Source organism: Pleurodeles waltl, chromosome 7 (assembly GCF_031143425.1).
Source record: "Pleurodeles waltl isolate 20211129_DDA chromosome 7, aPleWal1.hap1.20221129, whole genome shotgun sequence".
In the NCBI taxonomy this organism is placed as follows: domain Eukaryota; kingdom Metazoa; phylum Chordata; class Amphibia; order Caudata; family Salamandridae; genus Pleurodeles; species Pleurodeles waltl.
This window is the reverse complement of record NC_090446.1, coordinates 1,283,610,940-1,283,617,812: the sequence shown is the minus strand read 5'-3', so window position 1 is coordinate 1,283,617,812 and position 6,873 is coordinate 1,283,610,940.

The window sequence follows — 6,873 nt, the reverse complement described above, 5'->3', positions numbered from 1 at the left end:
AAGTAACTGCTTCAATGAAAAGTTGCATCAGTATCTGGTAGACCTAGGTCCAATTTCTCCCCAAGAATTGGGAAAGAAGGCAGACCACTGGGTCAAGACTAGGGTAACCAAAACTTCCACTGGGGGTGACCAAAAGAAAGGGGTTACAAAACCTCCTCAGGAGAAAGTGGGTGACACTAGAAACAAAGAAAAAGAGTCCTCTGTAGGCCCCCAAAAACCAGACCAGGTGGGTGGGCCCCGAGACACAACCCAAAACAAAGGTGGGTACCAGGGTAAGAACTGGGATGCCACTAAGGCATGGTGCCATAACTGTAAACAGACAGGGCACCACACCAAGGACACTTCTTGTCCCAAAAACAAACCCCCTATCAAAATCCCAGGGGTGACCAGAGTAGCCATTGGAGATGACTCCTCAGATGAGGAGGTCTTCATAGCCTTCAACTGGAAAAAGGGCCCAACAGGTGAGTTGGAGATTCCAGAGGGAAGTAGACAATTCCACCACCTACTGGTGAATGGAATCCCAGCCACTGCCCTGAGAGACACTTGTGCCAGTCACACTATTGTGCATGACAGGCTGGTGTTCTCAAACCAGTACATCCCAGGTGAGACTGCCAGAGTAAGAGTTAGCCCAGACAGAGTCACTGATAGGCCTGTGGCTTTTGTGCCCATAGAAGTGGGTGGGACTTTTAGCTGGAGAAGGGTGGTAGTCAGTACAGACCTCCCCCTTGATTGTCTCCTTGGAAATGACTACCCAGAGGTTAGTCAGAGCCCAAGAGAGGAACTGGTCCAGTGCCAGTCCTCTCCCAAGGATTCTGGAGTTCCTGCCTCTGCAGTAAATGCAAGTAGGCCCCAGAAGAAAAAGAAAAGAAAACAGTGTAGGAAGGGTGGGCAACCTTTAGCCAAGGTTCCAGCAAGCCAAGGAGATTCTGCTCCAGTAGGGGAGAACTCCAAATGTGGCACTGGTAAAGTCCAACCTGACCCACAAGAAGTCCTGGCTAGTCAGGCAACTGTTAAGCCTGAGTGGGTGGCTCCTCAACTAACAGAAGAAAGAGTAGAAGAAGGGCGTTTACTACAAGATGTGGTAAGCCCCCACTCTAATACAGCAGACAGGCACCCTGAACCCAAAGAAGCCTGTAACTTAGCCCCTTCCCTTGTAGGTGAAGAGCTAAAGGTGTGGTTCTGGGCACTGACAGCTGTCAGTGGCCTCTGCTGGGTGTTAGCCTTTATGGCTGCACTATCCTTGGCATGGTGGTCAGACCCCATGCCAAATAGCAAGTTAGGCCCCCTGACCCTGTTGGTCATGGTGGGGTTACTCCAGCTCTGGGTAACCTCTTTGGGTAAGCTAGGGGTGACCCTGGCTAAGATAAGATTAGCAGAGGTGGATACCTCTAACCCCAAAATAGAGAGAATGGGTGGAGACATTAAAGACACAGACAAGCGGCAATTCAGACTAGGTCCTATCACTGTGGAAGTGGGTCAGTTCCCCAGAGGGAATGACCTGAACAGGAGGATGTAAGGCAGAGTAGGCCCTGCAACAAACCAGCCTATTTCCTCTACTCTTCCTCGCCTGACAGACTAGGAAGACTCTCCCAGCTTTGGCTGAGTCTCCTGGCCTGTGGGCTGGGGGGGCTTGTGTAAAGAAATGGCTCCCTATTGCAGTTACCCCCCACTTTTTGCCTGATACTGATGCTGACTTGACTGAGAAGTGTGCTGGGACCCTGCTAACCAGGCCCCAGCACCAGTGTTCTTTCACCTAAAATGTACCATTGTCTCCACAATTGGCACAACCCTGGCACCCAGGTAAGTCCCTTGTAACTGGTACCCCTGGTACCAAGGGCCCTGATGCCAGGGAAGGTCTCTAAGGGCTGCAGCATGTCTTATGCCACCCTAGGGGCCCCTCACTCAGCACAGACACACTGCTTGCCAGCTTGTGTGTGCTAGTGGGGAGAAAATGACTAAGTCGACATGGCACTCCCCTCAGGGTGCCATGCCAACCTCACACTGCCTGTGGCATAGGTAAGTCACCCCTCTAGCTGGCCTTACAGCCCTAAGGCAGGGTGCACTATACCACAGGTGAGGGCATATGTGCATGAGCACTATGCCCCTACAGTGTCTAAGCAAAACCTTAGACATTGTAAGTGCAGGGTAGCCATAAGAATATATAGGCTGGGAGTCTGTCAAAAACGAACTCCACAGCTCCATAATGGCTACACTGAATACTGGGAAGTTTAGTATCAAACTTCTCAGAATAATAAACCCACACTGATGCCATTGTTGGATTTATTAAAAAATGCACACAGAGGGCATCTTAGAGATACCCCCTGTATTTTACCCAATTGTTCAGTGCAGGACTGACTGGTCTGTGCCAGCCTGCTGCTGAGAGACGAGTGTCTGACCTCATGCGGTGAGAGCCTTTGTGCTCTCTGAGGACAGAAACAAAGCCTGCTCTGGGTGGAGGTGCTTCACACCTCCCCCCTGCAGGAACTGTAACACCTAGCAGTGAGCTTCAAAGGCTCAAGTTTCGTGTTACAATGCCCCAGGGCACTCCAGCTAGTGGAGATGCCCGCCCCCTGGACACAGCCCCCACTTTTGGCGGCAAGTCCAGGAGAGATAATGAGAAACACAAGGAGGAGTCACTGGCCAGTCAGGACAGCCCCTAAGGTGTCCTGAGCTGAGGTGACTCTGACTTTTAGAAATCCTCCATCTTGTAGAAAGAGGATTCCCCCAATAGGGATAGGAATGTGACCCCCTCCCCTTGGGAGGAGGCACAAAGAGGGTGTACCCACCCTCAGGGCTAGTAGCCATTGGCTACTAACCCCCCAGACCTAAACACGCCCTTAAATTTAGTATTTAAGGGCTCCCCTGAACCTAAGAATTTAGATTCCTGCAACTACAAGAAGAAGGACTGCCGAGCTGACAAACCCCTGCAGAGGAAGAACAGAAGACACCAAATGCCTTGGCCCCAGACTTACCGGCCTGTCTCCTGCCTTCCAAAGAAACCTGCTCCAGCGACGCTTTCCAAGGGACCAGCGACCTCTGAATCCTCTGAGGACTGCCCTGCTTCGAAAAAGACAAGAAACTCCCGAGGACAGCGGCACTGCTCCAAAAGAACTGCAACTTTGTTACAAGGAGCAGATTTAAAGACCCCTGCAACTCCCCACAAGAAGCGTGAGACTTGCAACACTGCACCCGGCGACCCCGACTCGACTGGTGGAGAACAACCAACTCAGGGAGGACCCTCCGGCGACTCTACGACTGTGAGTAACCAAAGTTGTCCCCCCTGAGCCCCTACAGCGACGCCTGCAGAGGGAATCCCCAGGCTCCCCCTGACCGCGACTGTCTGAACTCCATTTCCCGACTGCTGGAAAAGACCCTGCGCACCCGCAGCCCCCAGCCCCTAAAGAAACGGAACTTCTGTGCAGGAGTGACCCCCAGGAGGCCCTCTCCCTTGCCCAGGTGGTGGCTACCCCGAGGAGCCCCCCCCTTGCCTGCCTGCATCGCTGAAGAGACCCCTTGGTCTCCCATTGAAACCTGAAGGAAACCCGACGCGTGTTTGCACACTGCACCCGGCCGCCCCCGCGCTGCTGAGGGTGTACTTTCTGTGCTACTTTGTGTCCCCCCCCGGTGCCCTACAAAACCCCCCTGGTCTGCCCTCCGAAGACGCGGGTACTTACCTGCTGGCAGACTGGAACCGGGGCACCCCCTTCTCTCCATTATAGCCTATGTGTTTTGGGCACCTCTTTGACCTTGGCACCTGACCGGCCCTGAGCTTCTGGTGTGATAACTTTGGGGTTGCTCTGAACCCCCAACGGTGGGCTACCTTGGACCAAAAACTCAAACCTGTAAGTGACTTACTTACCTGTGAAAACTAACAATAACTTACCTCCCCCCAGGAACTGTGAAAATTGCACTGTGTCCACTTTTAAAACAGCTTATTGTGTTTTATGTAAAAAGTATACATGCTAAAGTAATGATTCAAAGTTCCTAGAGTACTTACCTGCAATACCTTTCAAAAGAGCTATTACATGTAAAATGTGAACCTGTGGTTCTTAAAATAAACTAAGAAAAGATATTTTTCTATAACAAAACCTATTGGCTGGATTTGTCTCTGAGTGTGTGTACCTCCTTTATTGTCTATGTGTATGTACAACAAATGCTTAACACTACTCCTTGGATAAGCCTACTGCTCGACCACACTACCACAAAATAGAGCATTAGTATTATCTCTTTTTACCACTATTTTACCTCTAAGGGGAACCCTTGGACTCTGTGCATGCTATTCCTTACTTTGAAATAGCACATACAGAGCCAACTTCCTACAAACACAATTAATTAAAAAATAAAAACATGGAACAATAATTGGAAGCAAGTTGATTCAATTGAGTACAATTATGATTATGCCTGGGAGAGGGTATATTGCTGCCTCCTGCATCTCGTATGGGTCGCTGTGTGTGTTTGCGTGTACCATATCATTGCACTGTATCTGTCAGAAGAGTGTGTATGCTTTTAACAATGGTTGTGACTGCAGAAACACAGGACCTGTGCAAGGTAAATGGGAAAATGTTACCTTTCACTTATTCTAGCTTATGGATGTCCAAAAAGCAACAAAGAGAGCAACATTTACATTCAGCTTTAAATTTACCTTTATTCCACCTAAGACAGTGCTGTCTTTCCGTTGTGAGGTTAGAAAGCTTTAAACAATATTTGCAACTGCATCTCAACCACAACCTAACTTGTATTCCCCTCGAACAATGCTGCTATTCTATTCTTTTGTTAGACAGCTTTAAGCAACAATTGTGACTGCAAAAACACAATGTGTGCTAAGTACATGGGAAAATGTTACCCTTCAGTTATTTTAGCTTATGGGTCACCACAAAGCGACCAAGAGGGCAACATTTGCACCCAGCTTCATATTTACCTTTATTTCACCTCAGACAATGCTGCCTTTCATGTGTTATGTTAGACAGCTTTAAACAATATTTGTGACTACATCTCAATCACAACCTAAGTTTTATTCCCCTCGAAAAACGCTGAGTTTCAATTATTTTGTTAGACAGATTTAAAAAGTTGTGACTGCAAAAACACAGATGTGTGCAAAGTATACAGGACAATGTTACCTTTCACCTATTTAAGTTCATGGGTGTCCAAAAAGTGGACAAGAGGGCAACATTTACATTCAGCTTTACATTTACCCTTATTCCACCTTTTATAATGCTACCATTCAACAGTTAAGTTAGACAGCTTTAAACAATATTTATGACTGTATCCCACCCACAACCTAGGTTTTATTTTCAACTTTACTATGCTAAAAAGCGAGCTTCAACTACACACTTTTACTGTTCTACTAAAAACAAATAGTATTGATTCTTAGCTAGGGTGACCAGATCTTGAGAACCAAAAAATGGGACATTTTGCAAAAATAGTAGATGGACTACAATTTTACATCAAGGGAGCGGCTCAGAATGACAACTCACATCAGCATAGGAAGACAGAAGAGGCAATAACAAAATATATAACATTTAATTTTTGAAACCAGCATCATACCTGTTAGTTAACTCCTTCACTGACAGGCCTTTTCCCCCTCCTGGGCCAAGCCTTTTTTTTGGCTATTTGGGGTAGTTTGCACTTAGGCCCTCATAACTTTGTGTCCACATAAACTACCCATGTCAAATTTGTGTCCTTTTTTTCCAACATTCTTGGGATTCTAGAGGTACCCAGAGTTTGCGGGTTCCCCTAGAGAAGACCAAGAAAAAAGCCAAAATACAGCTAAAATTTTGTTCACACAAAAAAATGGGAATAAAGGGATGCAGAAGAAAGCATGTGTTTTTGTCCCTGAAAATGCCTTCAACAAAGGGTTTGCGGTGCTAAAATCACCATCTTCCCAGCTTTCAGGAACAGGCAGACTTGAATCAGAAAACCACATTTTTCAACACAATTTTGGCATTTGACTGGGACATACCCCATTTTTACTACTTTTTGCATTTTCAGCCTCCTTCCAGTTAGTGACAGAAATAGGTGTGAAACCAATGCTGGATGCCGGACAACTAACATTTCTGAAAAGTAGACACAATTCTGAGTTCAGCAAGGGGTCATTTGTGTAGATCCTTAAAGGTTTTCCTACAGAAGGTAACAGCTAAAATAAACAAATATTGAAATTGAGCTAAAACAAAATATATATATTTCTGTCCACGTTATCTTCTGTAACTTTTCCCACCTATGGCAGATTTACTGTTATGTTTGCTGGACTCTTCTGGTTGCGGGGATATATAGGGCTTGTAGGTTCATCAAGAACCCTTGGTACCAGAGCCATACTAGCATGTGAATTACAGGGCATTTCTCAAATAGAGGTCTTTTTTACACACTGTATTACATTTGGAAGAAAAACATGTATAGAAAGAAAAGGGGCAATAACACTTGTTTTTCTATTCTGTGTTCCTCCCAAGTCTCCCAATAAAAATGGTACCTCACTTGTGTGGGTAGGCCTAATGCCCGCGACAAGAAACGCAACATGGGCACATAACATTTTTACATTTTAATCTGATGTGTTTTAAGGAAGGTGCCTAGCTCTGGATATTGGCCTCTAACTCAGCCATGGATTTTGCCCTCTGGCTCAGCCAGCACCTAGGGAAACCTAACAAACCTGTGCATTTTTTAAAACTAGACACCTAGGGGAATCCAGGCTGGGGTGACTTGTGGAGCTCTCACCAGGTTCTGTTACCCAGAATCCTTTGCAAACCTAAATATTTGGCAACAAAAAAAAAACACTTTTTCCTCACATTTAAGGGATAGAAAGTTCTGGAATCAGAGAGGAGCCACAAATTCCCTTCCACCCAGCATTCCCCCACGTCTCCCGATAAGAATGGGATTTCACAT